This window comes from Harpia harpyja, chromosome Z, assembly GCF_026419915.1.
Source record: "Harpia harpyja isolate bHarHar1 chromosome Z, bHarHar1 primary haplotype, whole genome shotgun sequence".
Lineage (NCBI taxonomy): Eukaryota > Metazoa > Chordata > Aves > Accipitriformes > Accipitridae > Harpia > Harpia harpyja.
Genome location: NC_068969.1, coordinates 15,516,084 through 15,541,042, shown reverse-complemented (window position 1 = coordinate 15,541,042; position 24,959 = coordinate 15,516,084). Strand labels below are relative to the sequence as shown.

The 24,959-nt window shown below is 36.5% G+C and overlaps 1 protein-coding gene across 6 annotated transcripts in view; it reads left to right on the top strand.

Moving 5' to 3' along the window:
* FHIT (fragile histidine triad diadenosine triphosphatase) overlaps nucleotides 1–24,959 on the top strand; it is a 632,955-nt gene that overhangs the window by 200,273 nt on the left and 407,723 nt on the right. The window lies entirely within an intron of this gene.

The window sequence follows — 24,959 nt, the reverse complement described above, 5'->3', positions numbered from 1 at the left end:
ATAATAGTTCACTATAGAACTTCTCTCTACACCTGCTTTGAATGGTGTCTGTACCAGAAGTCAGTTCATTTGGTTATAAATGCAAGGCAAAGATGCATAGACTTTATAGAAACTTTAAAGGTGTTACTATCTCACCAATATATTTTAATGAATTAAATGACCAGTTCGTCTCAACTTCAAGTCAGAAGTATGTGATGTAAATCCATGTGATTTACAGATTTGTCATAAAAAAACATTTTCAAAGCTATGTAAAGACAGTATCGCATCAGTCACTGTGAGATGCAGAGCCTGTAAATACCTGAGCAGTATTGGTGTATACATTGTCCAGATGAGAGAGTAAATAAATGTTGTCTTTACTGTGTGTGGAATACACAATAGTTAATGATTTTTTTCAATTAATCAGTTAAGTGAACAATTGCATCTGTTGTTAAAAATAAAGAAGAGTTATTTCAGATGAAAGATACTTGTTTTAAAGTTTTGTGAGCACCTAGTAATGACAATTTAAGAAGCCTATAAAACTTAATTATTACAAGCTTCTTTCCTTCTTAAATAATTAAAGATTATAAACTCTAGCTGTATAGTTATTGCTGACTGGCAGATACATTTATTTGCTCAGGTTTAGCTTTGTTATCCCATAATGAGTATTGCAGCATATTTTATAGTGTCACATTGTTTTAATAGCTCATGTGTTGTAATATATAATGTAGTCTTTGTTTCTCCATTGAATAAATGTTCAGGTAATAAAAACCCAACCCTTTCCCTTTCTCATTACAATAAGAAAAAATTAGAAAAGATCTTGATGCAAAAGCTAGAATACAGTATGTAAAATAGAGCAATTTGCAGTTTTAAACCTTTAAAATGTCTGTATAATGCAGCATTCATCTTGAGACCTGGCAGTAACAAGTGTATTTTCTTTGTTTTATTGCAATAATTTTATCTGCCTTGTCTTTGGCACACTTGTGACATTCCTTTTCATTTTTTTTTTCAGTAGAAAATAAAATATTAATGTGTGTGAATTAGAGAGACAAAGGAAATCAGTTTGAAAGCCAGCTCACTCCAGGTGGTGGCTTTAATTAACTAGTAGGGTTGAAATTCCATCTTAAAACAGAACGTAGGATTGGAGTTGTGAATTTGCTGTAATAGTTTTAAAATAAAGCTATAGTCTGGAAAAAATTCAGTCAAAATGGTCTCATGGAGTTCAGTGTTCGTGATTTGAGCAATGCCAAAGTATGTGTGTTCAGTTAACACATTACAAAGTTTTGTTTTGTTTACTTCCAGCTGCCAATCCTGCAAATTCAGCTTGACACTTGAAAGTCAAACTGTGCTAATAGTAACCAAGAGCAGGAATAGCAAGAACATAGTATTCATGGTAGGGAAAGAGTTCCCCTGTTCCTGGAGAGAGCTGCCTTATTTGCCCGAGCATTCGATTTCTGTCTAATGGCTGCACACTAGTTCATGAACTCAGGAACCTGTTCGTAATAGGATCCCTTTGAGTGATTATTGCAGATTCTTGAATAGGAAGTAAATGGGATCTTACTACTGAGTAAAGGATATCTGGCATTAAACTGGAATCTCTACTGTCTAAGCTAAAATATGTGCAAACTCATTCACCTCTTTTGGCACAAGCAAATGGGAGAAGGAGAGCTACACATGGTCAGTGTGCAGGATTAGTGTGTGTTCCCCTCAGGACATCCAGTCCCTTTGCTGTCACCTAATAGGAGAGTGGTTAAGGCTCAGAGGTGTCTGACCACAGCCTGTCTGAAGACATCAAGTCACTCAACTCCCAGGACAAAACAAGGCGTGCATACCTGCTCTGTTCTTGCATATAGTTCAAAGGGGAAGATGGGGCTTCCCTGCCTGTTCTACTTGTCTGTCTTATTTCAGAGCAGCCAGGCACATGGTATTGGGGACAGTCTTGATTAAGGAGATACTGGGTTTTGGGGTATGTTTTTTTATGTTGGTTTTCTGTTTTGTACAGAAATGGTATGGTTTTGTTTTGCTAATGCCTGTGAATTGTTACGGGGCCGAGTCTAGGTGGGAATACCGTATGCAGTGCACATCTTAGCAGTTAGCTTGGGAGCGGGGAGGAGCTGAGCTGTTTACTCTGTGAGCTTGCTGGGATTTGTACAGTTGTAAAGGTACCAATACCGTTTTCTATGAAAAGTAGAGTCCCTGTTTCCTCTAAGCTCTGTTAGCTTGCTGCTTTGCAAAGACTGTGAAAGAAGTTGTTTGTGGCTCCCTTGAACAACTACATAGTTGTTTTAGAGGAGGTAGGTATTCAATAGCTGGAATAGTGCAGGGATGTGTCTATAGTCAGCAAATGCATTGTTTCTGTCACACAAAAGGCACAAGACGAACTGAATTGGCTCATGCAACCAGCATGAGCTAAACTTCTACTTGTCTTCTTACTTAAACTATTTCATTCAGAGCCTTGCTGCTTCCATAGTTAGAGCAGAACTGTAGTGTCCTTTTAAAGAAAAGCCATCTGCTCTTTGACATGGACTTTTTGCTCTGTAATATGGTAACAAGTACTTTGTGAATGACCTACCATTTTATTGATGTTTTCCTAGTCATATGCCATAGCTTTACATGGTTTTGCTCACATCTTCAATAAGTATGAACTGGTTTTTTTTATCACTGCCTTTCTCATTGCATTGTGCAGGGTACTTGCTTTCATCTTGTGTTAAACATGAAAAATGAATTTGAACATTAGTAGAATCCATTTGGGGACTAGGACTTTTTATTATAAATAAAATTATTCATTTGTTATGTCCAATTTTTTTTCAGTAGACAAGGTATTGATCTTTGGATTTGTGTTCAGGATGCCATAAGAAGAACTAGCACAAAAGGAACACAGCAACATTTGTAAATTGATTGAATGCAATATGTAATGACAGAGACAAACATCAGATCTATGGCAATACTATATTATACAAAGCATTTTTCAACAGTTTATTGAATTGGTTATTAAGAAGAACAGGCTTTCCAGCTGTGGGAACAATGAGCTGAGGATTATCAGGACCAAGCAATTTTATAGAAATTTGTGGTGGACAGTTTGGCTCCTTCAGTAAGTGCACATGTATGTGTGTATAATAAATTAGAATAAACACTTTACAATACCTTTTCATCTGGGATTGATTATGAAATGTTTCTTCCATTTAAAAAAAAAAAAGGAAACAAAAAAGGCACTGTTTAACTGTGATATACTGAATTTTGCTGGACTATTTGGTATTGCTATTTCCATAGAGATCTAGTGTTTTCCACCAGAAAGTGCTCTGATTGTGGGGAGTAGACCATATATAAAAACCCAAAGCATGTGATATTTTCTGGCAACTTCTTCACTATATGAATTTAATGGTCATTATTTGTTGCCGAGACAGCGCACTGTACTGTGAGTTCCTGCAGCTTGTTCCTTTTGTTAATGAGCAGAGAAAACATTAGTTGAACCAGATGCTCCTTCAAAAACTTGATAACACCCTAAGCTGCAGGGTAATGGTTCTGGGTCTGTTGCATGGGTGGGATGGGATCCAGGGTCATGCAATGTAAGAATAGCATCTGCTTTGCTGTGCAGTTTGTCTGTTTGTGAGCTTCCCTGTCATATGCTGTCAGAATTGCCATATTACTTGTGACTGACATATTCTGTATTGTCACAAATATTGTCACAACGCTGCTCTTAAAAGATGTACAGTTAAAAAGAAATAATCCTTTTGATTACTATTGTTTGTTAATGTATTTTAAAATTTTTGATTTAGTTACAGTCCTGATAGAATTTCCAATGAAGATAGCACTGGCTCTGGAAAGAACAGTAGTATTCTCTCACAAGTTTGCTTGAAAACCATGGTGTTTAGCATGTATATGAAATTCTAATTCTTCATAAAGTTACAGAGCTGCTATTTATTGTGATTTAGTTTGTACATTGCACATTTATCACATCCGTATTTATGCTACATATTTATGAATTTTATGGCTTTTAGCCTAAATAAGTGTTAATATTTGCTGTAAAACTAAGATTTAGAAAATAAAATTCAGTTATATTGCAGAATATATAAATTTGCATTTACATATGGCAATAATGTACACTGCACTGTTACGACTACACATTATATGTAGTGAACCCTGTGGAAAAGTACTCTTTAGTCCTTGTTACAGAAGCTTCATATGCGTTACTATTATTATTAGTTTGCTTTAGCACAATGCTAAGGAGCAGTCATGCTCCTTTTAGCTCTTTAGCAAAGAGCTAAAAATAAGGGGTTTTGGTAAAGACTTTGTACCCTAAATATGATGCTGGTGATAGCAAGGGAATCACATGGAGACAGAAAATGTTATTTGTTACAATAAGGAGTGAACTACTTATATGAATTTCTCAAAATGTCTAGTAACTCTGAAGAGAGTACTAAGAAGAGGATAAAGTAGCTTTGCTGGTGTAGAAAAGAGCTCCTGAATGGGAAGAACAGATATACATGATGGATCTTGTGTGAAATTGTGGGGGAAGTACAGAATATATTTCTTCATCAGGAATGCAGAAGAGATTCAGACTTACTTTCTGTGTTGTCAGTATTTGATAAATTCTTTTTGAGATACCAGACTGAAGCTGTTGAGCATCAGTGGAAATTCCCAAGTGTTTTTTTCCCCCCTCAGATCCCAAAGAAAGCTGTTCCATGACTTTTCCTTATATGAACAGTCCTGATCCCTCAGGTGGGACTTATTAATGACCTAATGTTTACTTGCACACAAATGAGAGTAAGAAAAACACTTCTTATGCTTAATAATTTTTAGCTAAATTAAACTATGTTGTGCAGAGGGTAAGGAGTGGGACTGCACCCTTGGCAGCAGCAAGCCAGTAGATCAGCTTCACTGTATTCTCAAGCTACCTTCTGGGAAAAAGGTTCTCTTCAAACAGCCCAAAGAATGACTGCTCCTCTCTGTGTACGCAAACCACTTGAATTTAGTGGTGATAGAGAGGCCAGTTAATTATCTCAGGGCTGGAGTCATTTTGTTTGCAGTCTACAAACAAAGGGATGGTGTTTGACTCGCATCAAGAAATGCTGCTTCTGAACATAATAGATTCAGGGCTCTGTGCACAAAAGCTCGTCTGTCTTATTTGTGGGGGTGGAGTTCAGCTGTATCCTTTGTTCTGATAAAAATCCTTTCCCTTCAAATCTTGTCTTGCTTGAAAGGTACTCACTGGTAAAGGAGAATGTACTTCACCATAAGGATTTACCTCTTCTGTTTGCATTGTTATAGTTGCATTAATATAATGGCGTGGATGAAAATCCAATTCAAAATGCTTTGTACCAGTATTTTAGATAGACAGGAAAAAATGAAAGTAATGAAATCAAAAGTATTTTTTGCTGTTTTGCAAATGGAGTACGTTACCGGCTAAATTACTCATTTACATGCATTCAGCAGGTTAGTGAGAATGCACCTGAGAATGCAGGTGAAGGTAAGAATTTCTGAGACTCTAGCACAACCTACATTGGAAGAGGTATTAAAAAAGCTGTCTTAAGGCCACATCTGGGAGAGGCAGTAGCTCCTAGGTTGGAGCCTGGTGCATCTTACCAAATGCCATGGAGGGATGAGCAGTCTTTTACTAGTGATGTGTTCAACTGACCTTCAAACCTAGCTGTATGGAAAGTAATGAGATCTCTGAAATACGGGCTTGTAAGCTGTGTGTCGTAATAGGTTGGAACTATGCAATTAAATTTCTTGGCTACATTGCTAACACATGCTGAAATTCAGCTAAAAAATTCCAATTCCATTTTCATCTAATCCCTTTTATTCACCTGCTCATCATCATCATTGTTTGGATCTTATAAATGACTTAAATAAAACCACATTACACATGAACCTCTCTACTGCTTTGTGTGTTTCAGGGGCACTCACTGTACAATTTTGAAGGTGTGTTACTAATGTATGTCCTCTAAAAGTGGATCTGCTTGTCCTTACAAACTCCAGGGACATGCAGAAGAAATCTTGAGACCTAGTCCACAAGTCCCACCATTGTGGTACCTATTCTGCATACTTACACGCTGCCCATAAAGAACAGAACAGTGTGGAAAGCCTGTTCTTGTCATCATGAAAAAATGTAAAACATCTAAATTTAAGATCAGTTGACTGATGATTGCCGTGGAAGATCAAATTTCATAGAGCCTGCTTACTGTCTTCCCAATGTTGTGATTTTTATTTTTATTGCATAATTGTTGAGACCCTGTTTTATATGAAAGCGGCTTGTTTTTTGGCGGTTGAAAATATTTAATTAAATTTACGTTCATATTTAAAATTATTTCACTGTGCGTTAGATTAGTTACAGCCTCCCATTTTGTCATGTTTACCCTCATTAACAATTTGCAAAGCATGTTAGCACTTTCACATTGACTTGCAGCTATAGTTTTATAGTAACTGCCTTAAGTGAATTTACTTTGAGGTTCCTGTCATTGGGGTGACAGAGATATCTGGAAAAAAGTGTTTACCCATTTGTATTTAGCACAGAAAGAAACCTGATTAAATGTTTTGTGAGAAAAGCCTCATTCTAAGGAGCTGGAAGAAGTCAAGTTTAAAAGACAGAGGAGCAAAGCTATGTAGAATGAAGTAAAATTAAGAGGTAGCAAATTTTTGCATGAAAAGTGACAGGGAAACTGAGGTGGGATTCAGAAAAGGTAAAATGAGTGTTTCACTTGAGGTTTAACACAATAACTGGCATTCTTGTTTAAAAAACTGTGAAGACCCCTTCATAAATAATGAATACTTTTAGTCCAGCAGTTATTTTCTAGTCTAGTAGAGAGCAAATTTGTAATTGGTGTGGTTATTGAACAAACCTGTAATTTTATCCTTTTTATCACATCAGTAAACCCAAACAAACTCAGCCATAAATGGACAACAGATAACAAATACAAAGGAGGTGTTTGCTGCAGTTGCAATTTTGACATTACAGAAAATTTAAGTACCTGCAGTAATTGCAGTTAGCCATGTGCTTTGCGTTCATCTACCAATTACCATGAACTTTATAAAAGAAAGGAATAAAAAGTTTTTTTTTTTTCTTCCTCAGCACATAACTGGATTTAAATTCAGCTTCTTTTTTTCTTTTGTGTTAAGTAGTTTCTGGCTAATGAAGGAGATGACTGTTACAAGCCGTTCCCGTTACAGTTTGTGCATGTCTAGGACCTTTTGTCCTCAACATAGCCATCAGAATGTGATATGCAGCACACACACAGTTAACTGAGTCTGGGCAAGGTGTTGCACGGCTTGCTCTTATGGCAGAATATAATTAAAAGAGATGATTGGAATACATGGTTATTCATAATAGATTTCACACAATTACCATAAGTAATGCAATACATGCAAAATCTCTATTTGTAATGAAAATAGATTTGCTGGAAAGTCAATTGGAAATTTCATTTATTGCTTATTGTTTCTGGCATATTGGAATATTTTGTGCTATTCAGTGTAATACAACTATGTGTTTTCTTCAAGCACATATTTTTGAGAGGCATCTGACATGAATTTCCTGCTGCAACTACTAAGAGGAGATCTAGTGATAGAACTGTCATCTCTTCCATTTGCTATGAAGAGCCTAATATATAGTATTTTTCCGTTGAAACATACATTAATATTCTTTGGTGTACTATAATTATAATCTAAAGAAGATATTTCATAATTTCACAAGTAATCATCTTGCACTCCTTATATTTAAAGGACCTCTGTCATGGTTTAACCCTGGTCGGCAACTAAGCTCCACACAGCCACTTTCTCACTCCCCCCCGCTGGGATGGGGGAGAGAATTGGAAGAGTAAAAGTAAGGAAAACTTGTGGGTTGAGATAAAGACAGTTTAATGGGTAAAGCAAAAGCCACGCAAGCAAGCAAAGCAGAACAAGGAATTCATTCAGCACTTCCCATGGGCAGGCATGTGTTCAGCCATCTCCAGGAAAGCAGGGCTCCATCGCGCGTAATGGTGACTTGGGAAGACAAATGCCATCGCTCCGAACGACCCCCCTTTCATTCTTCTTCCCCCAGCTTTACACGCTGAGCATGATGCCATATGGTCTGGAATATCCCTTGGGTCAGTTGGGGTCAGCTGTCCCGGCTGTGTCCCCTCCCAGCTTCTTGTGCCCCCCCAGGCTACTCACTGGTGGGGTGAGAAGCAGAAAAGGCCTTGGCTCTGGGTAAGCACTGCTCAGCAGTAATGAAAACATCTCTGAATTATCAACACTCTTTTCAGCACAAATCTAAAACATAGTCCTATACAAGCCACTATGAAGAAAATTAACTCTATCCTAGACAAAACCAGAACAATGTCCAACAGTGAAGAAGGGAAAAAATGGCATGCTGTGTACATGAAAAATAAGCAGGAATGCTCTCTAAACATACAGAAATGAAGGAATAGTGCGCCATGGTGTGTCATCCTAGTACTGTCTCCAGGGCATAAAGAGTGATAAATAATGCCATAGCCTAATCTCTTCAGACTACCTGGTGTAGATGTCAATCCTTTGAGGGTAAATCCAATTTACTGTATTCCCCCAGTGAGTGCAGATGCAGAGGTCTGAATAGAGTCCAGTCACCAATACGGATTTCTTCAGGGGCAACTTAAGGAGAACTGTTCACAAAAGGAATATTTTGAACACGGTTGCTTTACTCCGAAGCAGTACTAGACTTCTGGATACCTGTGCAAAGTAACTGAGTTTTGAGATGCAAGGCCCCAACTCTGTTGGGCTTTACCCCTTCTGGCATCTGTTGTTTTTTAGGCAGGACAAAGTCCTTCCCTCCATCTTTTCCCCCTCTCCACTCCCTAGCACGGTTAACTCATGCCCAGTGGTGTGCTTTCCTCCACTGCCTGCTCATGAAGGTAGCACATACAGTATCTCCCACTTTGCGGCGTGCCCAAAGCTGCTCAATTGTGCTCCTTCATTTGTTTAGGAAATGCTTTCTTCTGTGGGTTTGAACTGGCAGGTGAGACTATCAAAGGCAGTGATTCCAAATGGCCCTATAATTGCTTTGCAGAGCTTCAGCTGAGAGTCAAGCACCTTCTCTGAGCAAGGTAGTTGGGTAAAGTATGTTTTAATAAGTTGTCTTGTGTAAAGTTAGGTATGAACATAGCAGACAATGGAGGCTTTGTTGTAAAATGAGGCTACAGTAGGAAATGGAGTGCATAATTCATTGATACAGATGTATTTCACTTTATCACTCATACCATGTCTAGGTTTCAAAGGTTGCACAATTGTGTATAGTCTGCTATTCATTTGCTAATGTGTTTTACTTTCTGCTGTTCCTTGTAACCTGCTGACTTCTACTGTTTCTGATCAAAACATATAAACCTCAGCACCTCTCAGAGTGAGCTCTCTTGAGCAGATGTTCATGTTGTACAATGAAAGTTGAAAATTCCCCTACTGATACTCTTCAGTTTAACATCATACTGCATTCAGATGAGTGACCTCTCTGCAGAGGCTGCCTAAGAGCAGTTAGTTTTAGTTCAGGATTTATCATCTTTATCAGTTAATAATTGGGAATGCATTGTGATGACCTTATTGCTGTTTGTTTCATAAAACTGGAAATGGTGTGTGACAAGTATGAGCTTAAATAGGTGAATTTGGAAATTCTGCTTTTTATACAGTCTGGTCTGATGAACTTCATGTAGCCAAATACAAGGTTTTGCTCTGATGTCTATGTAAAAATGTAACTATGAATGTATTTTACAAATAGGTCATTGTGTGATTCTGTATTTCTTTTCCTGCCACTCCCAGGTAGAATTTGCCTGGTTGCAGAAAAAGAATATATGACACAGATTATATATTTATATTATGCCATAGAAATTAATGTTGCCAGAATTCAGGCATTGCAGTTGAGTCACTATAAGCACACATTTCAGGAACACTTTCTTAGGCTTAGTTTTGTTGGTGATGATTCAGTTGGAGTAGAACCTAGCTCATTTGTTATGTAGTTCACTTTACCATATTCATACTCCAAGGATAAATTTGAGAAAAAATATTGTAAGGATATAGTTCACTAAATAAATGGCATTCCTGGCTGAGAAGAAACCTAGAGCCCAGTTGTGAAAACATTACATTTATGTTGATACTGTTGAATTCAAAATCATGTGTGATTTGGGGAGAAAGAGGAAGAAGGGAGAAGTAGCCAAAGGGGAGGGGGAAATAGGTTTGTATTTGCTTTCTTACTTTTGACCTTTCTGGCGCATCTGGGTGGTGTTTATACAGTTATAAAGCTTCTTTTACAGCACTGTTCTTATTTTTCTTTGGGGTGGGTGGGGGAATAAGTTCATGGAGTGTCTTCATTTCAGAAGGTTTAAGAGCTCAAAATGTAGTGAGGCTGTGATAACATTACAAGAATATAAAAGAAGTTGCCAGAATGTAAGATTTTGCCAGAGAAAGTTGAAAAATGACTTGATCGTACCTGCCTATATGAGAACAAAATTTCCAGGAATAAAAGTCTTGTAACAATGTAACAAAGGCATTAATAAGAGTTGTAGCCATAAATTTGAAGCTGGAGATACATGAAGCATTGATTTTTATTTAAAATATTGAGAGTAACTGAGTGACTGAAACAAATTGCTGGAGTTGAGGAGCATTTGCTATTATTTGGTATTTTGCAATCAAGATTGGACTTCTCTTTAAGGCTAGTTAGAAGCTATTATCTTCATGGAGGAGTGATAATGATGGAATCTGTGGGTTGACACGGAGGAAGTCAGAATAGTTTATCTCTTTTTGTCTCACTGGCTGAATGATGTGGACTGTTGGTGGGACAACAATGAGCTGTGACCTTTTTTGCCATTCTCAAGTCTTCAAAATGAAATCTAATCTTCTTTAGAAGAAAGATTGATGTAAGAAGGAAGGAAAAGATGTGCATTAGGAAGTGAAGTCAAGATAATTGCATAACCTTTCAAAGAGGTGGCTCTTATTTTTGAAGGGGTATCATTTAACTTTGAAAATAGCAATGGAGAATTACAAATAAAGCAGCTTTATTGACCTGCAATTTAATATTTCTGTCAGGAGCTCGAAAGGGAGCATAGTTACTCTATTGCTAACTGTCCATTAATAGCTGATTTAGAATTTGTTAAAATTCTGCTTGACTTATGTATTATTGATTGTATTTCTTTAAGTCTAAACACTTAACATAACTTCTGTGAATTGCATTCAATATATAGCAAAGTTGAATTAATTTGAACTGCATCTGAAAAAAAGACTGATGTTTTGTCTATTTAATGAATTTTAATTTAATTAATTTTAATTAACTAATAATTAATTTGTCTAATTTTAATTTTGTCTATTCATGAGGACATAGCAGAATACCTCTGCCAAGCATTACCTACATGTTGAATGTTTGGGTGCAAGGACCACCAGCAATGTTGAAAACAGTCTAACACTTTCTTTTTAGGGCCGAATGCCTTGTGTCTCAATGTTCTATTGAAATTTTTGGCAGAAAGTCCACCTATCATATTTGCAAAATGAAATTACATGTTCCCCCCTCAATTGCTTTAGCTCCAGGTAGTGCAAATGAAAGACAAAATGAAAGCAAACTTTTTAATATACTCCCTTTTCCATAGCTCTGTTGTGGTAGAGGGGAATTATGTTGGGACTGAAAACTTTATAAGCACTTTGAAATAGGATCAATGTATTTTTTTTCAAATGACTCTCCTTAAAAAATTTTAGTGAGAGACTTCAGGCATGGCTGCTTACATGGAGTTGCAGAAGAACTAGCAGAGTATTGCAAGAAGGCGTTTTGGTTGGTTTGGGGTTTTTTTTCTGCAGTCATTTTGAATGAATGTAAAACATGGACTTGCCACCCCTCTTAGGTCGTAGGAGGACTTAAAAAAAAAAAAAAAGCCACCTAATTAGTTTCCAGTAATGTGGAATGATGCTAATGACATCTCTGCTCAATTAATGTTTCCCTACTATGACCCTATCAATATTAATAAAATAAGTTATACTTGCTTGTCTTTCAAAAAAAATTCTGAATTTGACCCGGAGAGAGTTACTCACAAAATTATTGTGGAGTTGTATAATTCTGTTTTTATCTTAATCTGAAAACAGCGATGCTAATGGAACACTGCTGACTTAGCATAATATTTTGCTGAGGTTATTTTAGCTTAGCAAACAGTGAAAATATCCCCTTTTCCTCTCCAGTTCCTTAATAAAATAAATTACAATGCATTTAATATCGATTACAACTTGCTTATAAATACTGCATAGTATTGAATCATCTTTTTTAAATGTGGAGAAACATGCTTCTTACATGAAGGTTAGGTATTAGCTGAAAGGATCGGATGCAAACAGATGTTTGCAGAAAGCAAAAACCAAGAAACAGCTTACAATAACATTTATGTATTCAGTTGAAAGAAAAATAGGAGCGAATTTTGAACTAAATGGAACTGCTTTCCTTAATGCTTATAACATCTAGCTTGGTTTTTATCATGTAGATCAACTAGTCATCTATTGCTTAGTTTTCTTGATTTTTACACAGTTAAAAGTTGGAGGAACTGTTTTAGTTCAGTTATAGTCATTAAGAGTAATGGAGTTGGTGCAGATCTTATTCAAACTGGAGCACCATAGAGAGAACAAATTAGACTGTGTTTGTTAGAAAGCATATCAGGCTCAGGTTAGCCTCTGAAGATGCCTTGCATAGAAATAACAAGGTTTATGTAGGGAGTGAGGGGCTGTAGCACTGTGTGCAGATCTGTATTTCTATGCTGTGCTCCCACCTGCATGTAAAGTTCTCTCTTGTGATGATTGTTTTTATAACATTTATTACATCTTTATATACAAATCTGAAACTTCTTTGACTCATTTTTTAACTGCGGGGGCACAAGATGTCAAGATGAGATATTGTTTTTCTGTATATGTGAATGATATACTTAATCCAAACCTCTACTGAGAGTCCAGGTCAGGCTTTATTCATCCTTAAATGAGAAAAATCTGATCCATTTATATGGCATTCACAGCAGCATTATTTGTTTTAGTCTAACCCTGATATGTAGTGTGGATTCTTTATTCTACTTGATGACTCTATTTTTTTCAACATTCATTGGTCTTGTAGAAGCCCCTGGATTTATCTGCTCATTCATATATGTTAACAGTGCTTGCAGAGTAGAGGATAGTCTGTAAAACTGACTGCCAAAACTAAAGGGTTTTGTGTGCAAATCAAATGGATGATACTTAGCTGCCATAGTTCAGAATTGGGAGAATTATATGTGGGATGTATTTGGAAATGTAATGGGGTTTGATCATCCTGAATTAAATAACAGGATGCATAATAATGAGTATTTTTATATGAAATGGATACAAAGAGTCTGGCACTGCTAAATGAAAGGAAAAAAAATCATATTTTACCCAACTAGTAGAAAAGCAAGGGCCCCTTCTGTGCAATGGTCGGATTGCTGTTGTGCCTATATATTCCAAAGAACTACTGCGTTTGAGTTGTTCCTCTATTTTTCCCAACATGTTGGGGGGGGAGGTGGTCAGGGGAAAGGCAGTGATGTGCAGTCCAGCTTTGATTTTCTCAGATCCTCCTCGATCTTTTAACCGTCACATTGATGGTACCTGAATGAATTTAACTTTGTACCTCAGCTAAACTGTTGTCCATAGGGGATCATTTTATATTGCCTACAGGATATCAGAATAAAGAAGATAATGTGATTTGATGATTGTATTTTGTCACAATTGAAAAGGCACAGAGAGATGCTCTATTTGTCTTTTTAAATAATGAAAGTTGAATCAGGATTGTCATCTGATCTGTCAGAGGATTCAGCAGCAATAACTATCTTCCATCTCATTACTTCCCCTTTCCTTTTGAAACTTTTTAATCTTTGCAAGAAAAATTGTTGACTGTTGTAGATCTCAAGTGTTTGTTGCACCCATTTACTGTACAACTTAAGGATACGTACTTACTTTTAAAATCTCTTCACTGAATTGGTGATTTTGTGAGGAGATGATATCATTCTTATTTGTCATAGAGACCTCCTATGTTCCTTAGCCCTGCAGGTTTGAGGAGAAAAATAATGACTTATATAATCTAATTATGTTTTTAATTCATGTGGTTGTTCAAAATGGTGGTTAAGGTTTTTTAAGCCATATATGTTTGGTGGGTTAGATTTTCAAAGCCATTGCTGAGATTGTGATGAGTGACTCCTGTGATATTTGCTTCCACTTGCAGGCAGGGGGAGGGCAGTTTCATTAACTTCAAAAAGATGTGTATTTGTCCTTCTTTAAGCAAAATGTGTATTCTTGTTATTCTGTATGCTGTACCAGTTGGTCAGTAGTCATGGATTGTTGTCCATTTCTACCCACAAAGAAGGGTAGAAAATAGCTTAAGAGTAAGATACTCTTAAACTTAAGAAATTTGAGAATATTTTCCAGTTGGAATCCAGATATTTGGGAACATGTGACCTTTAAAAACATGTTTTTAAAAGTGCCTAATTTAAAAAACTAAAAATGCCAGTAAAAATACTGGACAGAAAAGGATGAGAAACAGTGTGGTTCTGTTTTTCTCATGAGAGACAGTGGGTGTTTGAGTGCCCTGCTGTTGTAGGGTTGAGAGGGTTCCCCGTGGGTTCCTTTTCCCATAGTATTGGAGTGCAATGAAAGCCAGCAGACTCATATAAACTGAATTTTATTCCAAATCTTGAATCTAATTTTCATTTGTTGTCAGTTGCGCTGCTGCACTCTGCAAAGCCTCTGCTGTCAAAGCCACAGAATTCTGAATATCTGTTTAAGAAGGTCCTTTGTGACTTCCTAATTATATTTCATGACAATCCTGCTTTGTTCAGTATAATAATGAAATGGAAAACTTTCAAAATTAGTTTTAATATAAACATATAATATATGCAACACAGTGATAAACCTTGAAAAAGTGCCATTCACACTGAGTAATTAAATATCATTACCTTTAGTTACTACTGGATGGTCTGTATTTTGTTTGTTAAGTAAAGGGAAGCACAAGTGTGCTGCATACACTGAAAGCAATTCAATTTGCCCAATTAGCCAAGTTTAAGATTGATTTCAGAGGCATGTTTCATCTTACAATATTAGTTGTTTTGTGCCTCTTGATGTAAAAATGTTAGCCTTAAAATGTTTTTCCTTTTTGACATTGTTGAGGCTTAATTTAACTCTAAAGCTTTCTATGCAGATTCGGTTGAAAATTAATTTTAAAACATCCATCCCATAGAAAAGAAAAGGCAGTCGTCATCTTACCATCAGGCTCCTTGGAATTAGTTGTGCTAGGCACACTGAACACTGAGGATGTAACATTGTGTGCCATTTTCTTTTAGTGCCTTGAATCTACTCTGTTAGAAACTGATGCCCAAGGCCTGGCCTTCACCACTGTGCAATATTTGGTAATAAGGATGTGATGGTGCATTTTGGCACTGATAAAAGGAAGTAGAAAAGTAATTAAATGGGTTTGACTCTGCAGATGATAGTGTAGCTCAGCTCACTTCAGAATATAAAAATACCGCAAATGATGGACATTTTTAAGTAGTTTCCAATAACTTGAAAATGCCTTTTACTGAAGCTGTAGAAACAGTAAGGAATAACTCCGAAACTGGAAGGCTGTTATTTCCCAGTTCCCTCCAATACCTTTTGGCAGCTATGAGAGATTTAGAACAGTGAAAGAACAGGTAATCTGAAGGAGAGCAGTATATTTTCCCAGTTCTTCAGAAAGTGAAGATAGATAGCTTAGTGAAAGGAATATAATTAAACTTAAATAAACTCTTTAGATTATCTAGGTCTATATGATGGCAGTTATTAACCCAATTAACATGTCTGAATTTATTCTTCAAAACTGTATTGGTTTGGTTGTTTCAACTATATTTCTGTAAATGAGGGGTGCCGACATACATACATTGCCCTATAAGTGAGGCTAAGGTGATATGGAGAAGGAAACCCTATTATTTACTCAGGTTGTGTTCACCAGAATTCTTGAAATTTTGCTAAACATGATTCAAACAAAATCATTTTTTAAGAACAAGCATTAATTGCTTTTTTGAACTGACCTTTCAAGTCTGATTTCCACCTATGAAGTCATCAAACTTTGCTGGTGAATGCACTGTGGCAGTTTCTGGGGGGAGGAGGGGATATCCTTTTCTCCTGTAGTATTTGGTTGTTTTCCTCCAGTTTCATACATGGCTGAGTTGATTTTGATTGCTTAAAATCACATTGCCCTTCAGTGGTTCAAGCTAGATAAAGAATTGAAGAACACACCTAGTGTCTGCTGTAATCTAATGAATTTGCTTCTTTTCCCATACATAAAATACTGTAATGAATTAAAGAGAATCTGATAAAAAGGTTGGTTTGGTCTATTAATATTAGACTCAAAGACTCATTTAGGAAGCAGCCAATTTGTAGCTAAGAGGAAAGTTGCATTTTAATAAGCCTTTTGTAAGCTGGTAAACTACATTAATCTAACAAAGGTCCCTACTTGTGCTTTTTGTAGATTTTAAACATATTTTTCCTTGCATTAATCTTTCCATTTCTCTGCCCATTGTGTGTATCTCCTTTAGAGGATTGTGATTGAGTGGAGATGCTCAGTACAATCACAAAGGCTATGATTTCTTAAAAAGTCTACTTAAATCAATACACAGCTTTTGATGGCTATTTAATGACTGTCTTAGAACCCCTTATTGTTTTTCTTTTTCTTGTCAAGGAAAATGGTTTTGATGGGAGGTAAAAAAATAAAAGCTGTATTCATGCAAAACAAGTCTTTTAGATTACTTGCCATAGTAGTTTGTTAGTAACTGTTTACACTGATAACCTGGGGTGAGCTTAATGTTTTTGAATATTAGGTATTTATAAAATAGCACTCTTTTAATGCCACAGTTGAATATGCTGCTTTCTTTTTTCTTATGATGGTTTTGATCCACCACAGCAGGTTTTGAGTTGTGTTGAGATATACCTTAAATCATTGCTTTCAACAAGAAGAAAATACTGCTGACGACAAAATTTCTCTTCTTTTTTTCCTGCCTGTTTTCTTACATAAATATTGTATTCTCATCTTGTGTACAGATAGCTCTAGTCAATAATCAGTTTTCTGTATCAGTTATGCCTCTGTATTTGAGCCCTTGTTAGGCTCACTAAGAAGTAACCCATAGTAACACAGTAGGAAATACGATAAACTTTCTTAGGCTGTAAAGAACATTATGTTTAGGTGTATCAAGTAAACTCATCTTTAAATCAGGATTTGATAAAGCTGAAAAACTATTGTTTGAAGTTTCAATAGATTTTATTGTCATGAATGAATATTCAAAATCATGATCCTTCTTTTACATGGAGATGCATCACGTAGACTAAAATCTAAATGATATGTGCTAGTTTCATTTGGAAGTATAATTAAGGTGTATAATGTCATTTAACTGTTTAATGAACTCTGCATAATGTAATGGAATACAAATATTTGACCTTCCTGACAGTGACTGATGGATTGAAGTTGCACAGCATGATATCATTAGAATGTCAAATAACATCATTATTCATGATTATCAGGAATTATTCAGGTGAAATGGCAAATGTAATGGAAAGCTATTATTTGTGTGTGGGCCGCAGATTGACTTTCTTTGTCAGTGCCAGTCTCTTGATGATACAGGGGGAAGATACTCAGATTTATTGAGCTACAAAGAATTAATGTTATAGGTTAAACAAATGTCAATAATATCAGAAAAGTATTTTCAGTAGGTCAGGTCATGCATTAAGTGTCTAAGAGTAACTACTAGTGATAATGTTTTAACTTCTATTCCACTTTTACTTCTGCTAAACATTGAAAACATCTTTAGATTACAGGGGTTTGCAGTAAGAATATATCAATAATCACAGTTTTCTGGGTGACATTTTTTTATCAGTAGAAAGAAAAAATACCATACAGACTGTTTGCAGTAGAACTGCAAATTCACCCTCTATTCTCAGAAGCCTAAATGCAGAGTTCAGACTTTTGTTCCAAGAGGTCATTGTTTAGAATTTAAACTGAAATCACAACTAGGTATTTTTCCTTCACTTAAATCCACAGAAATTTGATGGCCTGGATCAGGAGCTACCATATACTTTCAAACAGGCCATCCAGATGCCTAAAGCTGAGCACATGCTTATGCAGTTTGTTGAATTATGGCCTATAGAAATAAATGATGAGTAACCTGTGTTGATTTGGATAATTAAGATCTTACACCTGAGACACGAATGAGCTGTGAAAATGAATTTTGCCTATCAAGACAAAAACTGTAATAATGTTTTATGACACTTTCTGCTGGGTCCGAGTCATACCAAAAGATAATTTTGAGGCCCTGACCTGCAGATACCAGCTGCATTGTTCTCATGGATGGGAGGTGGCACGCTTGAGAAGTGGCTGAAGGATCGGCTGCTATGTTCACTGTGAAAACAGGATGAAGCTGCAAATTATTTAACTGACTGCACAGAACAGCCAATTTTCTCAGAATTCCTGGAGTTTCCATAGGATTTGGGGGGGTCTATAATGTGTATTTGCTATACAAATTGGCTTTTATTAGTAAGAGGTGGTCTATAGATAGGACAGTGGCGGCAGCACGGTATGGCCAGGGGCAGAGCAAACACACAGTGAACAGGAAAGCTGTGCAGCTGCAGTTGCGTTCCATGCTGTGGGATCACACACCTTTATGTCATTTCTATGTTGAGATGGGGTTGTGCCTTGACTTTGGGTTATATGATAGATGCTTATAGCTTTAGTCAGGGATAGGTTTCCTTACTCACTTCCTAGCACAATTACTCCTTCTGTGCTTTGAAGCTTTAAAAAAGCTGTGATGGACCATGGTAGAAGGCTAAGACTGACAACCCTCCTAATTCCTATAGACACTTAGGTAAATACATGCCATCTGAAGATACCAAAACTATAGCCTCGGTGAAGTATACTTACAGTTTAACCACATGCAGCATGGAGTTTAGTAAGATTGGCTTTTGTCTTACTTCACTGTTGAATTTTGCGATTTCTGTTGAGCTCTATACAGCCTCAGGTGAAGTGTCTCTTTTTTTTTTCCATTTTTTTCTTTGCTATAGATGTACTCAGTAATTTCAAGTGCTTCCTGATTTGTATATTAAACCTAAGTCACAATCCTAATGATCTAATTTATCTTTTGTTCATGAAGTTTAAGTCCTAAAACCAGGCTGAAGTTGGCAGCTTGGGAATTTATGTGGAAGCGTAGTTTTTCTTCAGACCCTGTACAATGTAAATGTGCTTGAATGGGCTAACAGAAGGCTAGGTGATTTCCAGTACTTGTTTTCAGGGTGTTAAAAATTTCCGAATCTTCTTTTGCTTCCTGCTGCTCTGGGCTTCTACCTCAGTCAACAGGTTTTCAATCTCACCAGAACTCCCACTTCACAAGTTGTCAAATTACCGCTCAAGCAGTAAATGGAAACCTTAAACATGGTGTGTGTGTATGTGATTTGAAGTATATGTTATCACCAGGGAGCTGAAAAGTAGCCTATCCTCAAATATGCAAAAGATGATGAGACAGACCCCTTTACCGATTATGAAAGTATGGCAGTGGGAAAGAGAGACGTTATTGTTGCCATCATTTTTTTTTTCTTTTTAAAGCACTGGACTACAATTCCAAAACTTTGATGGAGTTTGCCAGTTAATTCATCCCTCCAGCAGCTGGGTGGACAATCCCTTACACACCCAGGGAGCTGCACCTACAGCAATGTTATGGCTTTGTAGCAGAATGGCAACAGTGTTTACCAGATGCTTGCAAGTCATATTGTGCATAGACACAGTGTGTTGCTCTTTCGAGTACAGAGGACCCTGGCTTGCAAAGCACTTCCAGAAGAAAAATTCCTGTGCCGGCAAACTGCAGGTCAGAGCCTAGGGCTGTGACCCTGGTCATGTATACAATGTAAACAAATTCCTATGTGATTTTCAAAATCATGTTCTGTTATCTTACTGCACTTATCTTACAGAACAGAATAAAATAAACGCAAAAGAGCAGTAAAGGTGCTGCTAATTTGACCTTTGCGTACTGCTGTGAATAGTCCTTATTAATTTAAGCTCTTCCTACTGATTCAAATGAGGTCACTTAATAAAACTAGCTTTGAGTAAGACTTTGTAGGAGGAGATGGTGTATTTATATAACAAGAATAACATTTTAAAGTTTTATGAAATCATAATAAAAAAATAAAAGACCTTATTACATATTACTCTCTTTGGTTACACATTTATAAATTATTCTAAATCAAAGGAATGATGTATGTGCGGGGTCAATATGTTACTGTTTTGGAGATTCAACTGTCTTTCCTAAGTGAGGTTATCAGTTTGGACTAAATTTGCAAGTAAAGAAGTAAAAAGGATTTTGTATGTGAACAGCAGCAAGCGTTTATCATGTATGTATCACGATAACACTTAAATGTTATCATTTATCTTCAGGCTGGAAGAGTTCCCTGCCCAATTTTAACCAGATTTGGCAGAGGGGCAGAGTATATGTCAAATGTAAGTAGGCAGCAGAGTGGAGGAGAGATACTAATGGTGACCCAAAGTGAAGATTTTGCAGGGTCTTGCCTTTTATTAGGCAGTAGAGAAATCACACTAAACAGATTCCCCAAGGCATAAATCCGTAGGAAAACAGTTTGAGTTTGGTTGGTTTTTTTTTTTTTTTTTATTTTTACTGCTCATAAAACTCGTTGTTTATAGTATCATTACTGATATATAAATGAAGAAAGTGTGTTCCTATTTAAGAATAATATTTCTCTTGAAGTCTTTGAAATATTTTAATAATATGTATATAACATTGTAATCACACTATAGCTTAAAATATTCCTGTATGAGAATGTAATTCCTATATTCAGATACTCCCGGTATTGTTCATCAGGCACGTGTTTTATTTTTGAGAATTTGCAGCACTAGTACAATATAATTTAATTTAGCTGATTCCATTCTCAGGTTAGTTTGTTGCTTTAGTCCAATAGCTTGTGCATCTGTTATCTTGCTTGATGAGATGGGGAAAATTGAAATGGATTAAAATGAATGGATTAAAATAATTACCTGTATTCATAACATATATTGAAGTAGAAATAGCTTTGTGAGCCATTAAAAGGTATAGGAGCAGATCTAAATTCTACAAGGGTGCAAAGATTTATATTTAGCTCAAACTGAATGATAAGAGAAACTGAGTGATGATATGGAAACTAAGCACGAGATTTAGGTTTAGTCTTTTATCCTTTCAAGTGCAAGCGACTCAGGTTTTCCATAGGAGTATACATTTGCTGTAGACGTCACATGAAAGAATCATAGAATCATAGAATCATTTCGGTTGGAAAAGACCTTCGAGATCATTGAGTCCAACCATTAACCATGCCCCCTAAACCATGTTCTGAAGTACCCTGTCCACTCGCTTTTTGGATACCTCCAGGGATGGCGACTCAACCACTTCCCTGGGCAGCCCATTCCAATGTTTGACAACCCTCTCAGTAAAAAAATTTTTCCTAATATCTAACCTAAATCTCCCTTGCCTCAACTTGAGGCCATTTCCTCTTGTCCTATCTCCAGCCACCTGACAGAAGAGACCAACACCCACCTCACTACAACCCCCTTTCAGGTAGTTGTAGAGAGTGATAAGGTCTCCCCTCAGCCTCCTTTTCTCCAGACTAAACAACCCCAGCTCCCTCAGCTGCTCCTCATAAGACTTGTGCTCCAGGCCCCTCACCAACTTGGTTGCCCTTCTCTGAACACGCTCCAGCAGCTCAATGTCTTTCCTGTAGCGAGGGGCCCAAAACTGAACACCGTACTCGAGGTGCGGCCTCACCAGTGCCGAGTACAGGGGAACAACCACCTCCCTGCTCCTGCTGGCCACAAAGAAGACTAATCATGCCCTGCGTGGTATCGTTTATCTCCTTTTGCCAAGTCTCTTAACTTCTTTTCCTTTGGCTATACATGCCAAACAAACAGCAAACAAAATGAATAGCCCTAATTTCATGATTAGTTGCTTGCCTCAAAAAGTAGTAGGATGAAAATTACATCTCATTGTTTTTCTGGAGTCAGGCCGTGTGTTCAGCACGTACTTTGTACTTCAATTGTTAACAGCTATGGAAATGAGCATGTTTTTAAGGTTACATATGCTTATGAGTAGGACATGAATTTCCCACTAGAAAGTATGTTTCTCAGAAAAATCTGTTTATGGATGACATGCTCATTTTAAGGTTAGTAAAACAGCTTGATTAGAATGAGATTTGCCATTTATCTATCATTTATCACAATTATCTTTTTGTTTCAGATTGGTACTCTGTTTCAAAAAAGCTCTTGTCCCAGAAAGACAGTACAGATGCATGTGTTTAAAAAAGGAATGACAGAGACAAATAGGTCTTGTTGTCACTTTCAGATGGAGAATTCAATGACCTTGAACAAAACCTATGTCCTTAAGGCTGTTAGGTTTCAGCAGGTGGAGTTCTTTTGTAAAACTATACCTGCTATGTCCCATCTTGAAGTCTCAGTCTTTTCTGCTGTCCTGTAGGGATGCTCAGGTCTTTTGTAGTGAATTCCATTGAACGATAATTAGCTTTGATCTAAAAGATGCTGTTTTCCTGTATAATAAAGAAAAAATCCAGTCTCCTAAGATTTACTTTCTTTAGTTTGCCTTCCTGCCCGACCATGTATCCAAGTAGAAGTTTCAGATACTTATTACAAAGCTATTTATATTCATGACTGTTTGTTTCTATACAAAAACAACAAAATGAACTTTTGTTGGGGTTAAACCACGACATACCTTCATTAAAATAAAATAAAAATAAGCTTTTAACAAGTCCATTTTTTGGATGTAAATATGTAATAAGGAAAACACTGCTTCATCTTAAGGATACTGGTATTTAAATTCAACCTTTTTTCTTCGTCTTAAGGGAATGTCGAATTTCCAGCAATGTAGAGCTGTGTATTGTAAATATAAAGAAATATTAGAATGATTGTGCATGTAGTACTTCTGATAAACACCTTTTTAGTCTAGTTTGGGCTTTAAAACAAGTACTGTAGTAATGGCACATGTAGTTCTGTTCCTGATGTAGTAAATTTTAAGGAAATCAATAACAGCATAAAGACAGAATTAGTAGCTACCTCAAATGTCTCCATGCGAATGTAAAGGCTGTCTTATCTGTAAGGAGCTGATGGCTATAAAATGAAATGCATTTAAATACATGGCTAAAGATGATTAAAATATCATACAGAACCAAAGCACTTCAGCTGTAGATATTCATTAAATTGACCATTAATAACTTGTGATATAAAGGAATATTACTGTGTTCATAAATTTTGTATGCAGATTTTATTAAGCTGGCATGTTATATGAATTGATTCCCTGACATCTTCTGGCTGTGGCTGTATAGATAATAGTGTCTTGTACGAATTTTCTATAATCCGGGCATTCTGATTGACTGTGTCTAGCTAGAAATTACAAATTCTAGATGGCGATTCTTTCAACCAGTTGGCAATCAAAAAACATAATTATAGTGTTGTGTTTGGAATAGCCAGAGTGTTATGTCAGCATTTGTGTCACAAACTCCTTTTTTCCAAGGCTTATAACCTGGGCATAAAAACATGCTCAGACCTGACAATTACAGTTACAATGTTTTTAACCTGCTAATTTATCTTTCTTCCCTCCACTCTTTCCTTTTCTCATTGAAATATGGTATTCCTTTTGGTACATAATATTTGTTAATTAAAACGTTAACTCATCAGGCCCTTTATTAGGAATATGTATCAATAAACCCCTGGCATTTTAGAGCTTTCTCCTGTGGGAAGAGCATGAGAAAACAAGTAAAATTTTACAGGGATTCATTACTTAGAGAAGTTATTTGGACAGACTAACAACAATGGAGTATGCCTTTGGATACAAAACTTGAGAAATCTTGTCTTCCTGATTGTCACTGGTGCAATTTGACTAGGGGGGAATCAAGGGTAATAAAACAAATAGACGTAGTGGAGGTTCCATGACTTTTATACAAATAGCCTGTGCTTCGTACTGTTGCCATGTATCCACATCATAAAATTTTTAGTGGAAAAACACTGGAAAGTCAAGGTAGCTTGAGGGACAAAAGTAGAGAGTTATCAGTTGGCAACCCACAGTTCAGGGACCTTTGGTCCAAAGAAAATGAAAGTATGAAAGCAAGTCCCCAGTCTTAGACGCAGTTATGTGTATACTTAGGTACGTAGCTCACTTTTCAGGTCGCCAATGAGTTATTCTTGAGAACTACTTAATATTGTGTTATGCAGTGTATGAGGAAACATTGAGATGACCTCTGAAGGACCTGCATTTTTTGTTTACTACTTGTTTGGAAAAGACTTGCAAGATTTAGAGCCATGCAACTTTTCAAAATCCTGTTAAACGTAACTCATGGAAACTGCTAAACAATTCCCATGGAAAAAGCTTTCTAATCTCCTGTATTAATTTTTAATCTACAGAGCGTCTTAGATACTGGAGTCTTTTATGAGTCTAATCCTCATGTCTTTATTTGATCATTCCTTACATTTAAAAAAAGAAGTGTTATTTAAATGAAGTGATTACCATGCAAACCTTTCTTTTCAGGCTACCATTTATGTAATAGAAATGTAGAAGATGATGCTCTTGCAAATAAGAGTGCAAGAGGTTTGCTTTCTAAAGAATTAAGGCTTACGTGCCCTAAAAATATGCTTTAGAAAAGGAATTGTAGTAAGGATATCTGCAGTTGTAACTGCTTGATTTTTACCAGCAAAAAGGTACTTTCTGGTTTATATCTGCAGTAGAATTGTTTTTATAAAAAAAGATGGGCCTGTGAGCTTAACTGTGACTCAGTGTGTGTCCAAACAGGTCCTTCTGTGATAATAGTAAATGCATTTTCAACAAGCTAATGATTCCACATATTTATTGCAAAAGTCTGTGTATTTGAGAAGCTGGAGTGTAACAAAGAATGGATAATAAAGCATCTGAAAGTCTATATTCTATGCCAGATTATTACTAATGTTATCATCAGGTGTATTTTGCTTTTGG